This window comes from Pogona vitticeps, chromosome 2, assembly GCF_051106095.1.
Source record: "Pogona vitticeps strain Pit_001003342236 chromosome 2, PviZW2.1, whole genome shotgun sequence".
Classification (NCBI taxonomy): Eukaryota; Metazoa; Chordata; class Lepidosauria; order Squamata; family Agamidae; genus Pogona; species Pogona vitticeps.
The window spans coordinates 237,282,623-237,308,785 of record NC_135784.1 but is presented as its reverse complement, the minus strand read 5'-3'; the positions used below and the strand labels follow the sequence as shown (position 1 = coordinate 237,308,785).

The 26,163-nt window shown below is 42.2% G+C and overlaps 1 protein-coding gene and 1 long non-coding RNA gene across 2 annotated transcripts in view; both read left to right on the top strand.

Moving 5' to 3' along the window:
- Nucleotides 1–26,163, top strand: part of LOC110076012 (guanine nucleotide-binding protein G(q) subunit alpha) — a 151,771-nt gene that overhangs the window by 8,451 nt on the left and 117,157 nt on the right. The gene's annotated exons all lie outside the window — the stretch shown is intronic.
- LOC144586609 (uncharacterized) lies at nt 10,578–19,671 on the top strand. Its single transcript, XR_013541532.1, has 2 exons — nt 10,578–17,307; nt 18,931–19,671. It is a non-coding gene; the product is annotated as an uncharacterized LOC144586609 (long non-coding RNA).

The window sequence follows — 26,163 nt, the reverse complement described above, 5'->3', positions numbered from 1 at the left end:
GCGTCAGACCCCTCAGCCGTCCCTGCTGGCTATGTCAGGTGATTCGGGTAGATCTGGGTGGGAGAAGTCGATCTGCCAGATATTGAGGTCCCAAACCGTTTAGGGCTTTATATGTAATTGTTAACACTTTAAAGTCAACGTGGAAACGGACGGGCAACCAGCGCAAAGCAGCAAGAGTGGGGGGAGATATGTTGGCATTTCCTTCTGCACTATCAGCTGTTCCTTGGTGGATTTCCTATAATGTCTGATCTTATGCTGCCATCTTTCAATACTGACAACTGCATCTACTACCATTTAAGACCGCTATTCTTATAACTGTCATGTCTGCTTGGTGAGTAAGTGAAGTCTATGCTTCAAGTGCTGAGCCAGCATTCATTGTAGAGACAATGCTTTTCTTCAGCTTGACACCATTCTTATCCAAATTAGCCTTTTATTTCACATGAACCAAGAGACTGTTCTTCCCAGTTCTTTCCAAATTAATGAAAAAAACTCCACAACTTGTTTTTACTTTGATATAACAGAAGAGTTTCCAAGTTCCCTTAAACTATTTCTCTGTAGCTACAGAGCTAGGAAGGGTACACCTGTCTCTAGCCAACATTTTTCCAAATGGGAAAAATGCAAGGTGTCTGACTTACCTGTTGATGTGTTTGCTGATTGAAAAGGATATTTGTAGCCATTTCTCTCAAGCAGTGTCTTCTTCGGTCTTTGCAAGAGCTGTTCCAATTCCTGATAGCTACAAAGCTGCCTAGGGTTCTGTTTTATTTATTTAACTCAACCCATAGAGCTATCATTTGTCCGAAGACAGTTGCCATGGTCATGTGGCCAGTGCGACTAGACACGGAGCGCCGTTACCTTCCCACCGAGGTGGTACCTATTTATCTACTTGCATTTGCATGCTTTTGAACCACTAGGTTGGCAGGAGCTGGGACAAGCGACAGGAGCTCACTCTGTCGCGTGGATTTGATCACGACTGCAGGTCTTCTGAGCTTGCAGCACAGAGGCTTCTGTGGTTTAACCCGCAGCACCACCACATCCCACCACACCAGGCTGTACTTCCTTTCATAGTGACGTGATATCCCCGTATCGCAGAAAGCATGAAGGAGGAAAGGTTGTTTAGCTTTGGAAATTGTAGTATCCCCCCCCCCCCCCGTTTCTCTGAAGGTTGTAGTCATAGTTCCAGCCTCCTTAATTCTGCTGAGCCTGGCTTTTTGACAATCACCCGTTTTACTACTTCTCCTCATATTCAGTTTGTCAAACTGTCTTTCTTTTGTCTCTCCATATTATCATTTTGTAGTGTCCTGGTTTCTTCCTCATGCATTCTTTACACTGGGCTCACCTTCTTACTCTTTGATTACTCTATCACTTTGCTGTTTAGTTATTTCAGTCTATACATAGATAATTGCTTTCACTCTGCTGCTTCCCATTTCTTCTCTTTAACCCAATTTTTCAGTCTCCAGGTCTGGATGGACTCACATAGTCCAATTTTGTTTTCAGCGAAAACTGATGTGGCTGTGCTGTTGAATTTCCTCTGATCATCTTATTTCAGTACACCTTTCCTATGACTTCTGATCGGTTAATTAGCTGGCTTTCCCTTCTCCGTATTTTTCACTTTCTTCCTGATCTGTCTTTTTCTTCAGTTATTCTGTCCTAAAACCAGACTAGACCCTAGATCAGTGACGGCGAGCCTTTCTGAGCCCGAGTGCCCAAACTGAAAAACAAATCAAAACAAACAAACAAACAAAACCTGGTGGGCGACAGTGGAAGGGGGAATCCCGGGCGCGGATGTGCCTCCAGACCCCATTCCGGATCCGCCTCCAGTTGTGCACAGTCCCACCAGGACCAGCTTCTTCGGATCCTGGCCCGCCGCCTGTCAGGGTGCTAGTACCATGGCTACAGCCGCCTCCTCAGGTTTGGCTGCTGGGTGTAGTTATCCGGTGACTTATGGCTCTGCGTGCCAGCTATGGCATGAGTGCCATAGGTTTGCATTCACTGCCTAGATCAAATCAATATAGACAGTTTGCTCTTAAACTATTTGGCATTGCTTCTAAAGAAGTCTGTTAGAAACTGAATGGTAGCTGTCTGAATTCATAGAGCTTGAGCCTGGAGTTATTAAAAGGCTTGTACTACTAGCTCTTTAAAGGTGGGCCTCCTTCTTTCAAAAAGGTGTCCATTAAATTTTAATTCACATTTTTCAAACCCACCCCACCCTAGCTTCTTTTAATAATCATGACGGTTAACACAGAGCCTGTGTCCTGAGCACACTCCTGTACTGTAGTGAGTCCTGGACCCTTTGTGCATGGCAGGAGAGGAAGCTTAACACGTTCCATATGCATTGTATCCGACGCATTTTGGCATCACCTGGCAGGACAAAGTTCCAAATAGAGTAGTCCTAGAATGAGCTGGAATTTTTAGCATGTATTCATTACTGAAACAGCGACATCTACGTTGGCTTGGGCATGTTGTGAGAATGGCTGATGGTTGGATTTCAAAAGATCTCCTGTATGGAGAATTAGTGCAGGGAAATCTCCCCAGAGGGAGACCACAGCTGCGATACAAGGATATCTGCAATACAAGTGAGATCTGAAGGCCTTAGGAATGGACCTCAACAGATGGGAAACCTTGACATCTGAGCATTCATCCTGGCCTCCCAATTTGAAGAGACCCTTGTCCAGCAGGCCGAGGCAGAGAGGCAGTCCCAAAACCAGCAAAATCGGGGAGCTGGAAAGGGAACAGATTGTATTTGTCTTCAGTGTGGAAGGGATTGTCACTCTTGAATTGGCCTTCTCAGCCACACTAGATGCTGTTCCAAGTCCTCCATTCAGAGCACATTACCGTAGTCTCTCGAGACTGAAGGATGCCTAACTGGTTAACACTCTAAGTGAGGCCAGTCATATCGGACTGTCTTTTTGCTGTCTGGTTTTACTTTGACTGAAATCCTGTTGCAGAGCTTTGTGTGCATGACAGTGATGGCGTCATCATCTGTGGCAAGTTGCTGCTGCTGAAAGACGACTTTTGGTGATTTCAGAGTGCACGTAATCTCTTTGCAATGTGTGTGAGTCATGTGCATCCCCAAATTGCCTTTAATTTGCAGTGATTTGCCACTGATGGTGGTGACCTAATTGTACATGTGGTGCTACACAATAGATTTCAGCCATTGTCTCATATTCAGTTAATCACATTTTTCCAGCACTCATCTGACCAAGTATCCCATCTCTTTTATAACTCTGTTCAGTCAACTTCCCTCCTTAAGTTTTTCCACTGGCTTAATGCCCACTCCCAGATTCATTGTGACTTTTCCTTATTTTCAAAAACTTCCACAGACTTTCTCACTTTAAGTTCTTTTGTTTCTATCCCAAGATGTTCCTTCTTGTGGTCATTGATCACCCAGTTCCACCATTTAAAACTGACCAATCTAAAATTATTCTCATCTTTTCCCCTTACTGTTCTTTAGGCCTGGAGTTCAAAACTTACTGGTTTAAGAGCTTCCTTCTTCTTTCTTTCAGTTTCTTCTCAACAGTCAGCTTCCTGGGGAAGCTTTTGGATCATCCTCAAATCCTTATCATACTGGAACTAAGACAAAACACATGCTGTTGAAATAATTGGTTCATGATACATTGTGGAATTAGGACACTGTTAGAAGCGAGCAGCCTGAACAACTGTTATTAATTAACTTCTTTTATTGTCCCATTCTTAACCAATTAATAAAATAGCAGTTCATTCGGATCCCCTCAAATATGCATTCTAGCACTAGGTTACCCTTTCTCCATTACAAAACCAGTTTGAAAAGAGAAGAAATGTTTATTGCTATGTACTCTCAGGATTCCTACAGTCTTTCCTTTTGGCCCGGACCAGCCTGTGAGATAGGAAAAGAATAACAACTGGAGAGTTTCCTGCCATAAATTGAAAAGTAGTAGTTCTCAGAAAAGCCAGTTCTTTTGCTTTCATTTCATATATGAGATCTGATTCTGATCTCAGTGAGGAAGGAAAGTAACTCCATTAAGGCCCCACTCCCTATGAACATCCTGAAGTGGTGTCAAATTGGCTGCTATGAGGGAAGAACTAGATGGCAAGCCTGCCTTTCTGTGGATTAACTGTGTGTTTTTTCCACCCTGAGATGAAGTACAGTGGTGCCTTGACTTACGAATGCCCTGACCTACGAACAATTTGACTTAACAACAGCTATGGCCGCAAAATTTTGCTTTGACTTTTGGCCGGAGCTTTGATCTGCGAACAAACAAAGGTGGGAAATTCAAAAAACTAACCATTCGTGGCGAAGAGGCTGCTTCTTTGTAGCTATTTCACCCCAACGGTTAGGGAAAGGGAGGCTCAACCTCCCAGGCTTCCGGCGCCGCCACCATGGGAGACTTCCCTGGGGTCCCCCACCACCGCTATCGCCGCCTTTGGAGGCCTCCCAGGGGGCTTCCCTGCAGCGTGGGACTTGCAGTATTTCATTTTTACTGATTTTATTTTTTTCTTCCGCCGGAACGGATTAATTGGTTTTCAATGCGTTCCTATGGGAAATGGTACTTTGACTGACGAACATTTTGATTTACGATCACCGCTCCAATGCTGATTAAGTTCGTAAGTCAAGGCACCACTGTAGTATCACTGGCAACTACAAGTTAGCTGGTGAGTTCATCAGGTTTCCTCCTTTAGGGTTTTAACAACTGCCATTGTTGGTTGTAAGGGGAAAGAAGGGTCCGTCAGGAGTGGTCATGCTCTGTTGTCTTGGTCTGAGACAGATGACAGTGCCGTTGTGTGTTGCTCAGGCGTCGCCCTCTAAGACAGCCAGAACCTAGGTAGACACTCGAGAAGAAGAAGAAGGAAGAGCAACACGTGGAAGCCCACTTCTGTTGAAGCTTTATAAACTGCTGTCTTTTAGATGAAAAGCAATATGTAAATATTTGAAATAATTAAATAAGGAATGTGCATTTATTAGCTCAGTTTGGTCTAATAAGATAAAAAGAAAAGAGAATGGAACTTCTTCACATCAGAGGATTGTGAGACTGTTGTTGAGATTTTGAATGAATGCCAAACAGGGCAGCTCCAGTTAACCATTTCTCTCTTGCGATGGCACTCAGACGTTCATGACTCCTGTTGGTGGTGTTTATGAGTGTGCAGGCAGCACATAACTGCTGAGTAGAAATAGTAGTGTTTTAAAATGATATCTCTACCATGTTTTTGCAGCAGATTTGATTTTCAGGCATTGTTCTGTACAAAGTACTGTATTGTTAAAGAAAAAAAAGTTAAGATTCCTGGATTGTGAAAAAGATTCTGGGTACTTGCTTAAAGTCTGCCTCCAGGGCTGTATTTTGCCGCTCTGTTTTGCAGTGAATGTGAATTGAGTGTTGACTATATTAGGCCTGAGTAATTGAAGCTAGAGAGAGAGAGAGAAATGCATGTTCCACTCAGAATGACTTCTGATTTTAAAAAGAGAGACTAGCACAAACAGAAGTAAAAGCTGCATGAGACCATATACTAGGATGCCATGGCAATGAGCAAATATCACCTCACGTTTTCCACTGGGATTCTTTGATTCTTCTTTGTGGTCTCTGTGAATCCACATGAATGGGTTTTACTGTGCCTGCGCAGGAGCTCTAGAGCTTAAAAATGTGATTAGTAAGATGTTCCCCTGTGGTGCTTATGCTCCACCCTCCTGTAATACCTTGGTTCCTTTTAGCCACCGCTGAAATTAGACTTCTCTGGCAATCTCTAGAGTGAACTTCTTGTTACGGTTTTTCGGAGTTTTGGCTTGTCTCACGGGTTACTATTTGGATTTCGGACTTGATCTGTTCTTCTGTTTTGGACGTTTCCCTGTGAATTGTTTCTTTCTTTTGATTCTCCCCTCCCCCCCCTTCCTGCCCTTTTTATGGAACTGACAGGCCCATTCAAGCATTGCAGCTCGTGTGCCAATAAATTCCCCTCTCGGACAGCCACGATTGCTGTTTGTTTTGCCTGGGGGAACAACACTAGACAAGCTCCTGCCCTGGGTGCAAGAGATTGACCAGACCTGTCCTTAAGCTTCATTTGCAGCGTCTTCAGTCTTTTCTCTGGGAGAAATCCCTGAAGCCTTCAACCTCGAGATTACCATGTATTATGGAGCCTACTTTAACACCGGTCCATCGGTCTGAGCCAGTAGACCAACCCTCGGCTCTTGTCACGCCATCACCTAGGCAGAAGTCTTCTTCTAAGGCTCCCAAATTGAAACACCTGTTGGGCTCGAAGTCGATATCAGCCTTGAAGTCACCTTCAGTCTTGGCAAGTGATCCTTCTCCTAAGAAAAGGAAGGACATTGATAAACAGAAGAAAACAAAGCAGTCCTCTAAATCAAGTCGTCCTAGAGAACCTCCTCCAGCCCAACTATTGCTTCCATTGCCAATCCTGGAGGAGACATCGAGGGAGGTACCCAACCTGGACTCCCAGTTGGAAATGGATGACTTGATGCTGCTGCCTCCGGCTCAGTTGTTGTTGAGCCTATCTCCAAGTCATGGCCACTCAGAGGCTTATGTTATCGCCAGCCTGGCCTCAGCCCATTCTAGCCCTATGTCTGTTGGGCAGGCAACTGTTATTCAGCTCTTGAACTTGGAAGTTTCAGCGTCGGCTTCTCCTCCATGTAAACATTTGGTTAAGTGGTGCCATGTTTCTCCACCGTTTCAGTTACCTAGACATCTCTTGGCACTCTCAATGTCGATACTTGGCGGACTGTCAAGAGCTCCATTATGGGGAGCATGACCGGCATCAATACTCCTATGGTGAGATCGATCCTTACTATGATTCTTTCTGCCGACCAAAGAGGGTGTGTTACACTTATGATTCTCCCTCTGACTTGTCTCCATCGCCTTCTCCTCCGCCTCGGCATTGACACCGGGACTATTATCATGCTAATCCCGGTTTGCCTTTCCCACACAGGCCAGCTGTTAAGTGTCGTTCACAGCAACTTGACATCGCTGGACAGGATTCTCGGGCATTGAAACATTCCCATACGGCATCGGTCCCGCCGGTTTCGGTACCACAGCCGAGTGAGTCTCTTGCTTGAGTTCCCTCTTCATCTCTTCAAATCTCTTCTTCTCGCAAGGTCCCGGCTCCACCAGAAAGTGTTCCTTCGGTACCGGTTCCCCGGGTTGGTGCTTCCACGTCGAGGTCTCACCACTGCTCGCCCTCTTTACCTCCTTATACTAGAGGTTCTTTGGCTCATCCGAAGAACCTCTAATCCATCCTCCCTGCTGTCCATCACTTGCTTGTCTTGGAGCTTCAGAGCTTTGACAGTGGCGGGCATGATCAGAACTGACGTATTACAGGAGGGTGGAGCATGCACACCACAGGGGAACATCTTACTAATCACATGTTTTTAAGCTCTAGAAGATTCCAAGGAGTCCTGCACAAGCACAGTAAAACCCATTCATGTGGATTCACAGAGTACCACTTGAAGAACCATGGTTACAGGTAAGTAACCTCTCTTCTTCGTGGTGTCTGTGAATCCGCACGAATGGGTGACTAGCAAGCCATCTCACCGGATGGAGGACCGTCACGCCAACATTGAAGTCAGCACAGTCCTGCCAAAACTTGCTTCCTTCTTGGCACTGACGTCTAGATGATAGTGTGTGATATAAGTCAAAGGTGTAGACCAGGTGGCCACTCGACGGCTGTCAGAAACTTCAATACCACGCAGCAAGGCAGTAGAGGTAGCCATTGCTCTTGTGGAGTGGGCTTTCAGCAACTCTGGCGGAGTCTTTCCCACCAACTCCTAAGCCAGGGTAATAGCACCTGTGATCCACTTTGATATACAGTAGTCTGTGAAGAGGCAGGACACCCCTTTCGTGGACCATGGAACCAAACAAAGAGGTGGGGAGAACTATGAAAGTCCTTGGTTCTAGAAACATAAAACGACGGGGCATGGCGAACATCAAGGGAATGGAGCACATGCTCAACGTTGGGAGGAGGAGAAGGAAACAACGTCAGAAGGATCAAAGGCTGATTAACATGAAAACTTGAAACAACTTTTGGTAGAAAAGACCCATCGGGATACAGTGTCACCTTATCCGGATGAAAATGAATATAGGGGGCATCAGCCCTTGGGGCAGCCAACTCACTCGCTCATCTAGCAGAAATAATTGCCACTGAGTACCACTCGAAGAACCAGGGTTACAGTTAAGTAACCTCTCTTTTTGGGAGAATTTCATTAGGCTGCCCAAATACATTTTAAGCAGAGTTGCATTTTTTCCCTCTAACGAAGTTCTTGATTTTCATTTATAGTTTGAGCTCTAATTTAATGTTCATAATTTGCTTTCTCTTTTTCTTTTGTATCCTTGCAGAACACTTTCCATTATTTAATGAATCAGAGCTTCTGTTACATTGCATTAAAGTGCTTTCACTATGGAAAAAGAAGTGGTTAGAAAATGTCTATCATATATTAACCTACATTTTAATGTCAGAAAATATGGATGTGCAGGCACTTTCCTTACGATATTTAAGTGAATGCAATTTATATGGAAGAGACCTTGTTGGTCCCTTTGAGTTTGGTAGTAAATCTCAGTTGTTGTTGGTTTTTTTGTAGTATGAGCCTGAAAATGGAGAGAGAGAGAGAGAGAGAGAGAGAGAGAGAGAGAGCCTTGAATAAGTTGTTTGAAGTTTTTTTAAAGCCATATACAGTACTGGAAATAGAAGATGGCTATGGCATGATAGCCGAATGGCTTAGATATGAATGGACTCCAACAATTGTAATATTTGGAGTAAACAAATTGCACCCATTTCCCCCCCTTAAATGAGTGATATTCTAGCTTCAAAAATGTCTTGGAATGTATAAGCTTCCCCATTGAGCTTTAGAAAGATCTCATACATAATCTTCATGCATAAACTCTACACTTGAACTAGTATTGGTATTATATGAATGTATAGTTGTGTGTAATATGAGACTCAAATTGGTCTCAGAGATTGCCTAGAACAGATTATGTTCATAGTGCTAAATACTGATATGTACATTGAAAGAGAAGTCAGCAATTTCTGCTGAACTCATATTTGTTGATTTAAAATTAAGTAATTAGCAGGAAAGTGTGTCTGTATGTTTCAGCATTGTTTAGTCTTACACAGCAAAGTTGAATTTCTGTTGCACTGGCTCTTTCTCTCTGCCTAGCAGTTGGTTTAAAAAAACAATAGTTTAAGCAAGTGATGTTTGCTTTCCTTGCTGTTCTGTACTTTGGTATCGGTTTTAAGTTGCCTTGTACGGTGGCAGGCATTTTATATACACTCAACAGTGTTAAGTTTTCAAATTAATATTGAATAGCAACTGAACCTTTTAGAGGGTTCATCAGCAGGCTGTGGGTGTTCATTTTGGTAGCTAATGTTGCTCATTCTCACAGCTTGCAGTATGCCTGACTTGTTTGTCCGTATTTTTACATTGAACAAACTGTAGCTGTGGGATGTTAAAGAAGGAAAATGTGTGTATACACACTGAGTGAGAAAGATGTGTGTGAGTTAAATACCGTGTTTCCCCGAAAATAAGACAGGGCCTTATATTAATTTTTGCTCCAAAAATGCATTAGGGCTTATTTTCAGGGGATATTTTATTTTTGCATGTACTGTACAATAATCTACATTTATTCAAATACAGTCATGCCATCATCTTCTGGTTGCTCCACAATGGTGGATGGTGAGGTTTCACTTAACTGGGGCTTATTTTGGGGGTAGGGCTTATATTACAAGCATCCTGAAAAATCATACTAGGGCTTATTTTCGGGGAAACAGGGTAGGTACTTCTGTTTGTTCCTTGCTGTCTGTGTTCCTACTATGGCAGGAGTCGGGTGGGATCATAATTCTCCAGTTGGTAATTTTAACAGCAGTTTCTTTTTCTCCTGCGAGAAAAATGGAATATAATGCCTTGAGCTATTCCAGCCCACATTTCTGGGTAAATGGGTGTCAGCCAGGAAGTCAAACAAAAGATTTCCTTAGCGTGAGTGCCGCCTTGTTAGGCCAAAATGGTTTTGAGCATGATAAATTGGAAGTATGCCATCATTCCTAATTTTTCTTCTAACTAACAAATCTAGGGGTGTGGTGGGGTAAAGATATGTACAAAATGTAAGAGTTGTTAAGCCCAAGTGCATTTCCATTTGGCCTAGGCCATGCAGTTTTAGGTTTGTTGAAGAGGGAAAGGTCTTTTCAATAGATGTGCTTCTTGAGCATTGTGTGGTAGGTAATGGGTTAGATAAAATTAAGGAGATGGCCTCTTGCCGAATTGTATATTCAAGTACTTGGAGTAATTGCCATTATTAAGAGGAATTTGAATCGGGACCTTGTATTGAACTATAAAAATGGGCTTTCTTGCAGGTGGAGCAGAAAAATACAGTGATGCCTCGCTTAGCGAGTGCACCGTATAGCGATGTTTCCGTATAGCGATCCCTTTTTCGGGATCGCTATACGGAAACATACCCGATCTTCGCAATGGGGAAAACCCGCATTGCGAAGATCGGGTATTGCGGTGGCCATTTTGGAGCCGCCGAACAGCTGTTCGGTGGCTCCAAAATGGCCGCCAGAAGCCCGGAAATGGCTGCCAGCAGCCGTTTTCACGCCCTGCCCTCGCTTAGCGAGGGCGCAAAAATGGCTGCCGGCAAGGGGAATCCTCGCTGAACGGGTAAGTAAGCAAGGTATTGGAACGCATTAAACTAAGTTTAATGCGTTTCAGTACATTTTCCCTACCCGTTTAGCGACGATTCTGCATAGCGAGGGTTAATCCGGAACGGATTAACCTCGCTATGCGGGGCACCACTGTAATTCTCTTGGCAAAAATCCAACAAGGTGACTTTTTAATATGGTTTTGTAGTTACAGTGGTGCCTCGACTTAATGACCATAATCCGTTCCAGAAGATGGATGTAACTTGAAATGGCCATAAGTTGAAGCACCATGTTCCATTGAAATGCATAGGAATGCGATTAATCTGTTTCAGTAGAAAACCACCCCACCAAATAAAACAAAAATAAAACACTGCAAGCCCCATAGGGGTTTATTATTTTTTATTTGTTATACCTGCCTGCATAACACCATCAGCATAACTTTCAGTGGTGAGGTGCGGTAAGTGAAGAAGTTGATATAGCATTTTCTGTTGCGCACCAAGTCACGTGACTTGAGGTAGAACAAGAAATCCCTGTGCTAGCTTTTTAACTTGTGGCAGCTGCTGTGCTGCTGTTATGCCTGTGCTGTTAGGGCAGCAGATACAAGGACATGGGTTTTGGCCATTTTAAAAATCTTTATTATCCGGTGAAATGTTCTCTATGACTTCAGTATCTCCTCAGGTTCTTTGGGCTGAGTGTCCCATACTTGGTAAAAGTTTCTGGGTTATGTAACCACAAGGCCACTGGATACCATTTCCTGGTTTTACTAGCAATTAATAGAGCTGTTGTAGAATCAAGAACCTCTGAATCTAATAGTTGAATTGTATACACATCTGCTTTGAAGTAGTTCTCACTTCATTTATTTATGATGACTTTTGAAGTAAATTCCTAGAGGATTTCACTAGTATATAATGACGTCATTTTAAGGCATCTAAAATAATTCCATCTAAGTAATTCTCTTTCTCTCTCCCTCTCTCCCCCTCCCTCCCCCCCGTCATGCTTTCAAACAAACCTGTCCTCATGTCCTTAGGTGGCATACAAAACAGTAATGAAACATGGATGTTTTTATTAGCACCAGTAGACGAGTAGCAATAAAATCTGGTACCTTTTCATAAGCAATAACATTTGATTACTTAATAGCACTACGTTCAAATGTTTGCCTGGATAAGATCTGCATGAGTTCCTAAACCTTAAGAAGAAAAAACATTGGCAACTGTCCTGCAGCAACTCGTTCTGGCCTGAGGGTCGTTGTGGAAAGGACTATGTTTTTTATTTGCCATTCTTAACTGGAATTGGTGGGTGTATTATAAAAAGTGAGGTGGTCTCTTGAGATAGGCAAACTCTGCAGGATTTTAAGGTTCAAAACTTCCTTTGGCCCAGAAGCAATGAAATCTATTAACATTAGAACTGTTGGATAGCTCAGTGATTTAGGATTAATTCTTCATGGCCTCTGTGAATGCACACAATTGGGTTGTTCTGTGCCTGCGCTGAATCTCTCAGAAGTTTCTAGAGCTTAAAGACACATGATTAGTGGAATGTTCCCCTGTGGAGCGCATGCTCCGCCCATCATTGATCCCCTAAGTTCCTTTTTTCCGCCATGTTGGCTAGGCCTGTTTCAGAGATTAGAGCGATCTATTCAATTTGTACTTCCTAAAATCATTGTTTATTTACTTCAAATTCCTTTCAGTCATCTTTCTTTATTCGATGTTTCCCCTGTGAGTTTATTCCAGTTTTTTTCTCTGACCACATTTTGCTGATCCCCCCACAACTGTTTTTCCCCCTCCTGTTTCCTGTTCTTTTCTGACACCCCCCCCCCCCGGCGTTTCAAGCGGTGCGTTCTATGCTCAAATAAAATCCCGCTAACTGACGGTCACAACCGTTGCCTCTTCTGCCTTGGAGAACAACATCCTACACACTCCTGTTCTGAGTGTAAAAGGCTAACTAAACCAGCGCTAAAACTGTGTTTACAAAGATTGAGGTCTTACCTCTGGAGAAAATCTCTTAATCCACCTCCGGTTGCCATGGAGTCTGCACGATCTCCAGACCCTTGACCAGATCGCCAAAATCCACCCATGCCTGCTTCCAGCCCCACGACTCCTTCTCCTCATCATAAGGAGAAGTCAAAGTCCGCTTCGAAATAGAAATCCGTGTCGATGTTGAAGGCCTCGACTCGGTCTCTAGACTCTTCTAAGAAGCAAAAAGACAAGACAACCTCTAAGAAATTGAAGGAAACTTCAAAGTCCACTCAGCTGTACCCACCACAGCCAACTCTTCCATCTACCATCCTGGAAGAATAATCTAGAGATGCTGCAGGCTCTCTGTCTGACAGAGATGACGCATCTCTTCCTCCAGCCTGGGCTCCAGCCTCCACTGGTAGCTTGTCGCCGAGTATTGGCCTCTCTCCGGCTGAAGTTCATTCCAGCCAGGCCTTGGCCCATTCGAGCCCTGCATCATCAGGGTGGGCAATTCCTATTGAACTATCTGGCTCCAATTTGTCTCACCACTCTCCTAGAAAACACTGGGAGAAGAGACGACATCTATCACCTGCTCTGTATGACCTCTCACACTGGGAGTGTGATTGGGTTCTTTGTCTATAGTAGGCAGGCCCTTCATTCCACCTTCATTCTAGCATTGTTCATGTCTATATTCTTTATCCCTTTCACTCCTTCTTCAGCCCATGTGGACTTTGGTTGATTCTGTTTCATGTTGGGAAGCTCAGGGCTGCACATATCGTCCCGCAACAGGGATGTTTCACGTAATTCCCTTTCAGATATGGCAGGTAGCTGGTGGTACCAATATAGGTTACCTTCTTCCCTGTATCCTGTGGACGCGGCACCGCTACCGTAGTCCTTCCCGGTTTCACCTTTATCTTGTCTTTATCTATTAGATTCGGGGAATCTGGCAGTAATCCTCCCCCTGTTCTGTGATTAGGAAACTCCCACACTAATTCAACTGATTTGTACCTTTATAATCCTTTCTCCTTCGTCTGAGTACTCTTGTTCTTCTTTTCCTTTCCATGTCGTTCCTCTCCCGCTCCCCTTGCTTCCTCCTCTTTTATCTCGTCCCATCTCATTAAATCTAGCTCCTCCCCTTTTCTGGTTTGTCTACCTTCTGCTAAGAATATCTCTACGGCCCTATTCCTCCCCATTTCCCCTTCTTCTATCTTGATCAATTCTCCTACTGCACATCCAGCTATCATCTCTTGATTGCTGTCCTTGGAGGACGGCACACTATGCTGATCTCCTTCACAGGGAGTACTACTATTATCCACCACTTCTGAGATGATAGAAGAGATAGATACTACCAGTATGGCCCATATATTCCTGACGATCCTCAAGAACAATTATATTAGGTTGAACCTAAACGGGTCCGCTATAATTTACCATATTCACCCCGATACTCACCTCCACTCTCTCCATCTCCTCGACAACAACACCAGCCTCAGCACTGGATACCAACTCATACAACCCCTCCGTCTAAACCAACCTTGAAACGCCCTTCATTGATTATAGAACACTCTAAATCAAAGTGTCCTAAACACCTTCCTCAGGCATCACTGTAAGTTATTACCACTTATAAAGTCCCCCTTCTGCCTACTAACACGGAGAGATATTCCACACAGATGGTTCCCACAGCACAACCTCCTTCCTCCACGCAAATATCAGTGTCAAAACCTCAACGCCAATCTCCTTCATCATCTCCATCGATTCAGGACCTTGCCTCTGACGTATCACAAGAATCACCATCTAATTTACCAACACCAACTTCTGATGTCACTGAGAATCACCCACCTTTTCCATCAGAGGATTTCACCTCTTATTCTCAACTAGTCATGAGAATGGTTAAATCTTCATAACCTGAAATTGAGGAACCACCACCACCACCCTTGACAATATTAATCAAGATAAAACGCCCCCTCTCAGTTTGTCATTCATTCCGGCTATGCTTGATTTGATCAAGGAGTTGTGGACAAACCTCCCTCTTCCTTACAGATTTCCAGACGTATTGAAAATCATTACAAGATCAACGGTGCAGATACTACGTTTCTCACCAAACATCCCGACACCAAACTCCAAAATACTAGAGTCAAACCAATCAAGAGCCCAAAATAAATCCTCAATTGCACCTTCAAACAAAGAAGGGAGAAAATTAGATATGCTTAGCAGGAGACTCTATTCCCTTACCTCATTTTTGATGAGAGTTGCAAACTATCAAGCCGCAATGGGAGCTTACTATAGGCAACTATGGAATAAGATTCTCCAAGTATTTGAAAGAATCAGAAGCTCTTAACATCCATACCGAGGCTTCCACACTCACCAAACAACAGAGGATTGCATCTCGCCAAAGATACTACATCTATGTTACATCTTTGCATATAGATTACTGAACATTCTATTGCCTGTAGTCTTGAAACTGACACATACAGGACATCCTAAATTATCATGAGATTTACAGGTCAATGTTATTAGTATTAACTGATACAGAAAGAAAATGTATTTTCATTTCACAAAACTCCCTTCCGTTTGGTATGTTTCTGCATATTTGAGAACCCCATGATATGTCGATCCATAAGTTGCACAAGCGATAGCTCTGTGTATGTGTGTGGGTATTACATTGTTTATCTGATCTGGAAGCAGGGAAACATTAATCCATGGTTTTCTATGTGTTTTCTGCTTTCTCACCTTTTGATTTAACATATTTGGTGGCTTCCTCAAGGAATCACTTTGTGTAGCCAAGTTCACACCTCACTTATTGTGATCATGTTGTTTAATAAGAAACAGCTAATTGTGCATTTTGTCTAACTGAATAACTTACTGAAATTATATTTTAAAAGTATGAGTGCTCTTGTTCAAGTGGCATACTGTAATTCTATGTACAGTGGTGCCCCGCATAGTGACGATAATCCGTTTCAAAAAAATCGTCGCTATGTGGATTCGTCACTATGCGGGGCAAAAAAGCCCATAGGAACGCATTAAAACACGTTTAATGCGTTCCTATGGGCAAAAAACTCACCGTTCTGCGGAAATCCTCCATGCGGCCGCCATTTCCGCTGCCCGTTAAGTGAGGAAAGGGCGTGAAAACACAGCGGGTGGCCATTTTCTTTATCCGGTGGCCATTTTGGAACCACCGATCAGCTGTTAAAAAAACATCGCTATGCGAAAATGGGTAAGCAAAATGGTCATCGATCATCGCAAAGCGATGTTTTACCATTAGAAACACTGCAAAAAACACATCGCTATGCGGATTCATCGTTAAACGAATCGCTCGTTATGCGGGGCACCAGTGTATTTTAAGAGCAAAATGTATACTTTTATTGCAAGAATCCAGTTATGTACTCATGCTGAATCCCACTGTTTCCACCAGGATTGATGCCCTACCTCCACTCTGCAGCCTCCACCCCCCCGCCGCATCTTAAATACTTGCTAGAGAAAGCTAGAAACCCACTAGATCAGTTTTTGAGTGGCCCCATATGGGCTGCAGCAGAGGGCAGGGGCAGAAGGAATTCCTCATTCCACTGGACTTGAATAACAAAATATGCACTTAGATCTTGCCCTACATGCTTAATGAGCTGAGAGGAAATGTGAGATTAGGTACTTTTTAAAAAATGAAAATGCCAAATTAATGTTGACATGATCTGATAAATATTGTTCAGTTACTGCACAGTCTATAGATTCTGATGAGTTTTAGTTTTCCTCTTTATACTGCTCTGATGCATTGTTAACTGACAGATACAAGACATCCTCCTTTTTTGAAGCACTGCTAAGAATCATGCTTTTATATACCCCCTAACATGCTGCTGAGTTAGAATATCAAAAGGTAGAATGAACGAACTTGGCAGAGACCTTCTAATTATAAAACATATTTTTCAGCTGCAGTGCATTCTGACAGAACCTTGAAAACTCTCCAGTGACAAGATGCTGTAGGTTTGTTCTGTTGTATAACATGAGACTGATATGAAGATGTTAACCATATTTACTAATTGTTTGGATGTTTTAACTGTTGGAAATATGTGGCTCTGGATCATTGAAGTCAAGTAGATAACTAGGGAAGCAGCTTTGTAAGTTCTTGATAGGGATGATGTTTGGATTTTCTAGACTACTATTATCGTAATTCTTCTTTATGGAAGTTCTATCTATCTTACAGTCATGTTACAGACACCAAAATATTATGTAGCTGGAAGAATGGCCTAAACTGAAAAGCTTTCTGCTTAGAAAGAAAACTCCAAACCATCAACCAAAGCAGGAATAGAAAGCGTGGAAAGAGCTAGGCCTAGCTAAATCTCAGAGCCTTCCAATCTATGCTTTTCTCGCAGGTGCATCACACTTTGTAAGACACAGAATTCTCTGAATTGAGAATTACGGTATTTTCTTGATCCAGTTATTTTCCTTAGTCTTTAGATCCTAATAACATTAACAGACAGGTCTTAAATCAATCCCGTGCATCTCCTGCCAGCGTTTACAAGCTGATTATTTATCAGATGGTAGGGTACAGAGAAGGAGCGACTTGAGAGGAAGATGATGTTATAAATGCTGAAAATTTGATAATTCAAGACGGGTGAAAAGGAACAAGTTAAAGGTTTTGTAAATAGAATCCAACTCTTTAGGATTGGGGTCTTATGTTTATGGGCTTTCATAGGTTTCTGTAGTGGCTGGATAGGTCAATTAGTTTGCAAGTTGATTTACAGCACAGTAATATCCCAGTTGTGTGTGTGTGTTTAGTCGTTTAGTTGTGTCCGACTCTTCGTGACCCCATGGACCAGAGCACGCCAGGCCCTCCTGTCTTCTACTGCCTCCCGGAGTTGTGTCAGGTTCATGTTGGTTGCTTCGCAGACACTGTCCAGCCATCTCATCCTCGGTCGTCCCCTTCTCCTCTTGCCATCACACTTTCCCAACATCAGGGTCTTTTCCAGGGAGTCTTTTCTTCTCATTAGATGGCCAAAGTACTGGAGCCTCAGCTTCAGGATCTGTCCTTCCAGTGAGCACTCAGGGTTGATTTCCTTTAGAACTGATAGGTTTGTTCTCCTTGCAGTCCAGGGGATTCTCAAGAGCCTCCTCCAGCACCACAATTCAAAGGCATCAATTCTTCGGCGGTCTGCTTTCTTTATGGTCCAGCTCTCACTTCCATACATCACGACAGGAAAAACCATAGCTTTGACTATTCGGACTTTTGTTGGCAAGGTGATGTCTCTGCTTTTCAAGATGCTGTCCAGATTTGTCATCGCTTTCCTCCCAAGAAGAAGGCGCCTTTTAATTTCAGGGCTGCTGTCTCCATCTGCAGTGATCATGGAGCCCAGGAAGATAAAATTTGACACTGCCTCCATATCTTCCCCTTCTATTTCCCAGGAGGTGATGGGACCAGTGGCCATGATCTTAGTTTTTTTGATGTTGAGTTTCAGACCGTTTTTTGCACTCTCCTCTTTCATTACAAGGTTCTTTAATTCCTCCTCACTTTCTGCCATCAGAGTGGTATCATCTGCATATCGGAGGTTGTTGATATTTCTTCCGGCAATCTTAATTCCGGCTTGGGTTTCTTCCAGTCCAGCCTTCCGCATGATGTATTCCGCATATAAGTTAAATAAGCTGGGGGACAATATACAGCCTTGCCGTACTCCTTTCCCAATTTTGAACCACTCAGTTGTTCCATGACCAGTTCTAACTGTTGCTTCCTGTCCCACATATAGGTTTCTCAGGAGACAGATAAAGTGGTCAGGCACTCCCATTTCTTTAAGAACTTGCCATAGTTGGCTGTGGTCCACACAGTCAAAGGCTTTCGCATAGTCAATGAAGCAGAAGTAGATATTTTTCTGGAACTCTCTGGCTTTCTCCATAATCCAGCGCAAGTTAGCAATTTGGTCTCGAGTTCCTCTGCCTCTTCGGAATCCAGCTTGTACTTCTGGGAGTTCTCGGTCCACATACTGCTGAAGCCTACCTTGGAGGATTTTGAGCATAACCTTGCTAGCGTGCGAAATGAGTGCAATTGTACGGTAGTTGGAGCATTCTTTGGCACTGCCTTTCTTTGGGATTGGGATGTAGACTGATCTTTTCCAATCCTCTGGCCACTGTTGAGTTTTCCAAACTTGCTGGCATATTGAATGTAGCACCTTAACAGCATCATCTTTCAAGATTTTAAATAGTTCAACTGGAATGCCATCACCTCCACTGGCCTTGTTGTTAGCCAGGCTTTCTAAGGCCCACTTGACTTCGCTCTCCAGGATGTCTGGCTCAAGGTCAGCAACTACATTGTCTGGGTTGTCCGGGATATCCACATCTTTCTGATATAATTCCTCTGTGTATTCTTGCCACCTCTTCTTGACGTCTTCTGCTTTAGCGTTCAGGATACATTTTTAGAACGTGGAGTGCTAACTGAAATGAGCTGACTATAACAGTACATTTTATTGGATAAGTAAAAATACAATGGAAGTTTGAGCTGATTCCAGGTCTGTGGCACTACAGGAGGAGGAGTGGAAGGAGAGGAAGGGGAGCAGAAAAAAAGTGCAAAATAAGAAGTATGAAGGAAAAGGGGAGGGCAGAAAAAAAAGAGAAAATGACCCACTCCATGTACTCTGTGCCTTTGCTGCCTTTAACATGTGAAGAGGAACCAGTGAGTAAGGAGAGACTGTGGGAGATCTCTCTACCAACTGTTTGCTCATCTTCATGCTTGTGCACCTCTGTGTGTGTGTGTGTGTGTGTGTGTGTGTGTGTGTGTGTGTGTGTGTGTGTGTGTGTGTGTGTTGTCAGGGATAATGTGTGTGAAAGAGAACTGAGGGAGAGAAGGGAAGCGGAGAGAAACAAGATGGAGAAAAGAGATGAGAGTTTGTCTCAACCAGAGAATGACCAACAGACTTTTGAGAGGATGATGGAAAGTGTGATAGAATAAAACAGTGCTAAATGGGGCAATGGTAAGTGAGATATAAATCTATCTGTAAATATTTAGCTCAGAGGAGGGAATTTTTTTTGTTGGTTTTGAGTTTCCCTCAAATTACTCAGATAAATAAACAAATAAACAAACAAATGTGTATGCCACCTTTCTCCTAAAGGATCCAAGGCGGTTTTATAGTATTGAAATAAAGTTAAAAGCTAAAATAATAAGTTATTACAATATTTAAAAAGAATTAATTAGATGCCATATTAAAATTTTTAAAGAAGAGCATTAATAAAAGCACAAGTAAAGCAACAGAATGCAATAATCCCTTTTAAAAATTCCCTTGGTCAACTAGTTATTTAAATGAAAGCCTGCCTGAAGAGAAAGGTTGTCACCTGTTTATGGAAGGACATCAAAGATGGGGCCAGTCTGGCCTGTCTTGGGAGGAAATTCCAGAGTCTGGGAGCAGCAACAGAGAAGGCCCGCTCCAGTGTCCCCACCAAACAGACCTGTGAATGTAGTCAGACCAAGAAAAAGGTATTTCCTGGTTAATCTTAATTTGACATGGGCACTTCGTATTGGTATTTCCCAGTCCCATCCCCCAGAAGTAGCTGGGCCACTTACCAGGCTCCTTGTGGTGCTTGGCAGACATTGTCTTGCCAATCACAGAAGGAGCCCAGCAAGTTCTTCCCTGCCTCCCTATGCAACCAATCACTTTGGCACGGAGGCAGGATGGGGAGTCTCCCCGTTCAGCCAGTGAGTGGCCGACTGTATGGGGAGGTGGAGGAGAATGAATATGAAGTGCCCATGTCTAATCTTAATACCCAAACAGGTTCACAAAGAGACACTTGGCTTCAGATATTCACACATTTTTGATACCTGCAATACATTTGTATGGATAAACTCAGGCATACATTTAAAAATGTGAGTGGCTAGAAATGCATATAGCTGAAAAATATACACAGAAATGCTTTGTTCAGTTGAATAGACACATACAAAAAAGTAAGTGGAGAAGCATGTTGGTAAAGGTGTAAATAACAGAAAATGCATATAAAAATGTTTACCAATTTTCATGCAGGAGAAAAGTAAACCTCAGTCTGCAACCTGATACAAAACAGGGTGAAATTCATGTGGCTGAGATTTGGAGAAATTCACCAAAACTGAAACTTGAGAGTTTTTTTGTAGGCATGGGATTTTGGAAATATTTTGGTGACAAATCCTATAATTCTCCATGCCTACACAGACATCTAAGTGCATCCCAGTTAGAAAAATTGCCTAGTTGGGAATTTTTCACAGGCGTAGCATGGGTCTAGCACTACCCTAGTTCCCTCTGCAGAAAGGAAGCTCCCAGCTAGCATATGTACTTTATGTGGTAGCAATCTTGACTCAGTATTTGAATGGCCCTGTTAAGTACTTTGTAGTTAAATAGTCAGTAGTCTGTTTTCATTAGAGATCTGTAAGGATGATTCTCTGTTACTTTTCATCCGAACAGTCCCAGCCCTTTAGCACATGCCTGATAAATTCTTTCATGTGCTACGTGGCTTTTCAGTGTACAGTGAAACCATGCCTTTTTAGGAAGGGTTTGGGGTCTCCACTATTTTATACTTATCTGATAGAATTAGTTAAATAAATTTGATTTCAAGGGTTCTTTCTACCTTTTCCTGTTACTTTAGTGTTGATTGTTTTATGTTTTCACTTTTGTGTTTTAATATTTACATTTTTATCAACAACAACACACTGTCAAGTCCATTCTGACTAACTGTGGCCCTCTCAACGGTTTTCTAGGTACAGACTGCTCAGAAGTACTTTACCAGTCCCTTGTTCTGGGGGGTCTCCTGGCACTGTGCAGGTTGTTCAAGGCTGCAAAGGCTGGCTCTTTTTCTGGGAGGCACAATGGGGATTGGGGAACATGCGAACTGCCTGAGTTATTCTGGTTAGATTTACTCTCTTAATAAGTACAGTATATTGGACCCTTATTGAGGAAAGGCCTAGTACATATGTTTTTAATATCACCACATCATGCAGTGAACTGTAATGGAGAATTCTGTAAAATAATTAGTAATGCTATAGAAGTGGATGCATAGTCTAGCATACCTAGTTGTCTTGATAGCATTGAATTCCTAAGCTATAAGAGGAGAGAATTAAAAAATATTAGTATCAGCATCGACTTGTTCAACATTTTTATCTTGTCCTCTCCTATTGGTAATACAGTGGTGGCCCGCATGGCGACGATAATCTGTTCCAGGAAAATCGCTGTTAAGCGAAATCGGCGTCATGCGAAAAAGAATTCCCCATTGGAATGTATTGAAACTCGTCTAATGCGTTCCAATGGGGAAATTACCTTGTCGTCCAGCGAAGACCGCCCATAGGGGAAGCCATTTTCCAAGCGCTGATCAACTGTTAAAATGGCTGCCCTGCGAAGCATGGGTCCGGAAAACACAGAGCAGCCATTTTGCAGAGCCGGAAGAATCGTCTTGCGAACAAACGGTTCACGAAGCAAGGACCTAATCGACGTCCAGCAAAAAAACCCTATAGGAAACATCGTTTTGCGATCACTATAGCGATCGCAAAAAGTCATCGTCATGTGATTTTGTCGTTCTGCGGGGTCATTGTCATGCGGGGCACCACTGTGTGTCCAAAAGTCAATGATTTTATAATATTACACTGTATGGGAATGATTGTTAATAATAGCTAAATTCAGCGCTAGCCCCAACTAGAGTAGACTTCCCAAAATACATGGGATTTAAGTAGTGATGGCTTTTATTTCAGAGGATCTGCTCTAGTTGCATCTAATGGTGGATTTCTCTTTAATATTCCAGGCTTTAGCATTCATTGATAGCACAAAGTTACCAACAGTGTGCTTTATCCTCCCCCACTTTGGTTCAGGAAACTGCTACAGGAGGTCTTGAACTATTTGACAGAGGAGTGAAAGGATTAATAATTTTATGTATTATAGATCTCTTGAAGTAAGTCCCACTGAGTTTCAGGAGTCTTCCTCCCAGAAATATGGGCACAAGAGAAAAACCTGAAGGAAAATATACGGATTGTGGATAACCCAAACAAACCCTTTGTATCCATTTGCACATTAGAAGAGGATGGTCTTGTTAAAGCCCGTACCTCCTTTTTCTAACTGAGATATATGGAGAACGAAGTCTAATTAAGTTATCTAGGAATAAAGCAGTCTGGCTAATTAAGAAATTGAAAATTAATCAGTTACCAAGTCTTGATTGTGCTGGGACACTCTTAAAATTTAAATACTCAATTATTTATTTCCTCACTAACACTGACCTCCTAATTGGTCCCCTTAAAAGATTATCATGATAACACCAAGTTTCAGAAAGTGGTCCAGCAAATCATATGGTTAAGAAGCCAGTCTGTCTGAAATAATGCAGTGGGAAACATTATTAAAGATAGGGTTGTTAAGCGCATAGAGAAAGAACATTGGTGAATTAGAATGATCATGGTGTCTATAAAAGAAATGTCTAACCTTTCAACATTAACTCAGAACACATACTACAATGCTCTGTTAGGCTTTATTTAATTGGACTTCCAATTGTTAATCTAAGGTCCCTGGCCAAAAGCTTTTGAGTAAATGTACTAGTAGTCAGAGGGCAAGAAGAATTGGTTAAAGAACAGGAAGCAAAGGACAACAGTAAGCAGACACTTCTGACAATGAGGGGAAGTAAGGAGTATGGCCCCCCAGGGATCTGTATAAGTCCTGGTGCTATTTAACTTGCTCGTAAATGACTGACAGTGAGTGGTAAGTTAGCCAGGTTTGCGGAAGCATCTGGCTGGTGTTATTGGAAACAGGATGCTACCCAGGATGAACTCTTGTTCAGATCCAGCAGGGTTCCTCTTATATAAGATACCATGATTGTATTTCCATGGTAAGTAAAACTGAAAGAATAGAGTATCTAACATTTTGAGTAGCTAGACAATGTTCTAGTTAAGCAAAACTTTCTAACTGCAAATCATAGAAGACATATTATGAATGATTGTACTATTCATGAATGGCATGTTTCTTTCTCTGTTTGTGGGCCGCTCACAATCTTGCCTTAGTTGTGTACCAAAAACTAAGCAGACCTGACAAATGCAAAAGTTAAATAAAAAGAAATAAATTAGAAATTATCATAATACAGTTGCCAAAAACTCCTAAATTATTTTGTTTAAAAAGATATAGGGAATTGGAAAATGAAAAGTAGATGAAGCAGTAGAAATCAGTGAATTTACGTATTATAGTAGCAAGAGATTGCAATGTAGTCTCAAATATGTTCACTCAGAAATGTCCCTATCATGTCAATATGACTTATATCTAGTGGTTGTATAGTGGTGCCCTCCTTGATGACGATAATCCGTTCCAGCAAAATCACTGTAGAGCGAAATCCTCATCAAGCGAAATAAAAAAAAAATCCATTGAAATGCATTGAAAACCGGGCAATGTGTTCCAATGGGGGAAATACCTCACCGTGCAGCGAAGATCCTCCATAGGGCGGCCATTTTCCGGTGCCTATCTTGCAAAGAATCCATCCCCAGCGGGGAGCCATTTTGCACAGTGGATGGCCATTTTGAAAACCTGGCGATCAGCTGTTTTTGATCGTCATTAAGTGAAAAATCGGTTCCTGAAACAGGGAACCGATCATCGTCAAACGAAAATCGCCCATAGAATTATCGTTTTGCGATCACAATAGCGATTGCAAAACATCGTTGTCAAGCGATTTCGTCGTATAACGAGGTAATCATCAAGCAGGGCACCACTGTATTTGTTTAAATTGACTTATAAAACATGGATGATAAGGCTAACTGTTACTTCTAATATGCCTTTGGAGAACAACATATCATATCCTGTTTGTGTGCTTTCCACAGATATTGGTTGGCCACTTTGGGAAACTAGATGCTGGACTAGATGGTCTGGGGATCTGAGCTATTTTGCTTCTCTGTGTTCTCAGAAAACATGGATTGTTAATGGAATATTTCAGACAGTCTTTTTTCCCCCTGATCAACATAATTGCAAGTGGGATTCTTCTGGTTTCCCTTCACTATCCCACCTGAAAAACAACAGCAGAAGTTGGTGTTCATTTTAGTGGCAAGTGAATTTCTGTGCATGAATTAGTTCCTGTATTTGTGGACAGAAAAGTCCATCTCATTGAAATAAATTCATTCTTGTTGGAATGACATCTATATTCGGAAGTACATTTAGTTTCAGAATAACAGCAGCTCTTACGATATCTTTAAGGTTAAAAGATTTATTACAGCATGAACTGTTACAGCATGAATAACCTTTTCCCCAGATGTATGAAATGAAGTTTGGGGGCTTTGGGTGTAAACACACACAAGCACATATAGTAACTTTGGTTGGGAGTGGCCTATAGACTGTGGTCCAAAAGTGAATTTACATGCCAGAATTATTGCTCATGGCAGGTACATTAAAAATAAGCATCCTGCCACTAAAGGTGATATGAAATGCATATGTTGGATCTGCCTAATAGAGCAACCTTACTCTTTCCGCTTTGGTGTCATCTCACATTCTAAAGCATTAAAAAGTTCTCAAAGGAATGTTTGTTGTGTAGCAGACAACACACACAGTGGTAAGCTCTAAACAGCCTTTTAATACATGTAATGTGTGGAGAGGCCAGTGTCTTGGTTTAGACATCTGGTGACACTTGTGGATGTACTGTATCTTAATTCAGCCATTTCTCTTCCCTAATAGTACAACAGAACGATCAAAATATGGAAATAATATTTTGAGTTAATAGATATCATTAGACCCATAAAACAGTATCCTTGGAAGCTCAGAACAGAATTGCAAGAACAGGTGTTTTTACAAGGCTATATATTTGAGCAGTGTCTTTTCACTGGGCATATCACATAAATTATAAACTATGTAATTTGCTGAAGTGTGTGTGATTTAGAGCAGTGGTTCTTAACCTGGGCGATAATGCCCCCCAGAGGGCGATTTCATTTTTCAGGGGGGCGGTAGAACGAAAAGGGGCAGCGTGGGGGCGCTGGAGCAGAAGGGGGGCGGTAGGGGGCGAAGGAGCAAGCCAAACCTGTGAAGATGGCTGCAGCCTTTTTACAATCTGCATGAATATATATTTTCCTCCTATCTTAATTTAGTTTCAGAGTTTTCGTCTTGAAATTTTTAGTTCCTGCATTTTATGCCCTTTTTATATTTCTTTTTGAGTCTTAAAATTCGCTTGCAACTAAATCATTAAATGTTACTTTTTGGGGGCATTTTATTTTCTTGGAATTGAATTTTGTTTTCAGGGGTCATTGGATTTAAGTGTCTTAAACAAACAAACAAACAAACAAACAAATAAATAAATAAGATATAATAAGAAATAAGAGGGGGGCGATGATAACTTCCTCAGTGGCTCAAGGGGGCGTTTCTTTCAAAAAGGTTAAGAACCACTGATTTAGAGCAGTGGTTCTTAACCTTTGTTACTCGGATGCTTTTGAACTGCATCTCCCAGAAACCCCAGTCAGCACAGCTGGTGGTGAAGGCTTCTGGGAGTTGCAGTCCAAAACTCTTGAGTAACCCAAGGTTAAGAACCAGTGATTTAGAGCAACTAGTATTGCCAATTCTCTTTCACATTTGGTAGGTTTGATTTTTGCAGTTGTTAGGACTAGTTAAACTACCTGGACTTGATGAGAGAAGTGGATGGGACACTTTAAAGGCCAGCATATTGAGGGATATTTTTA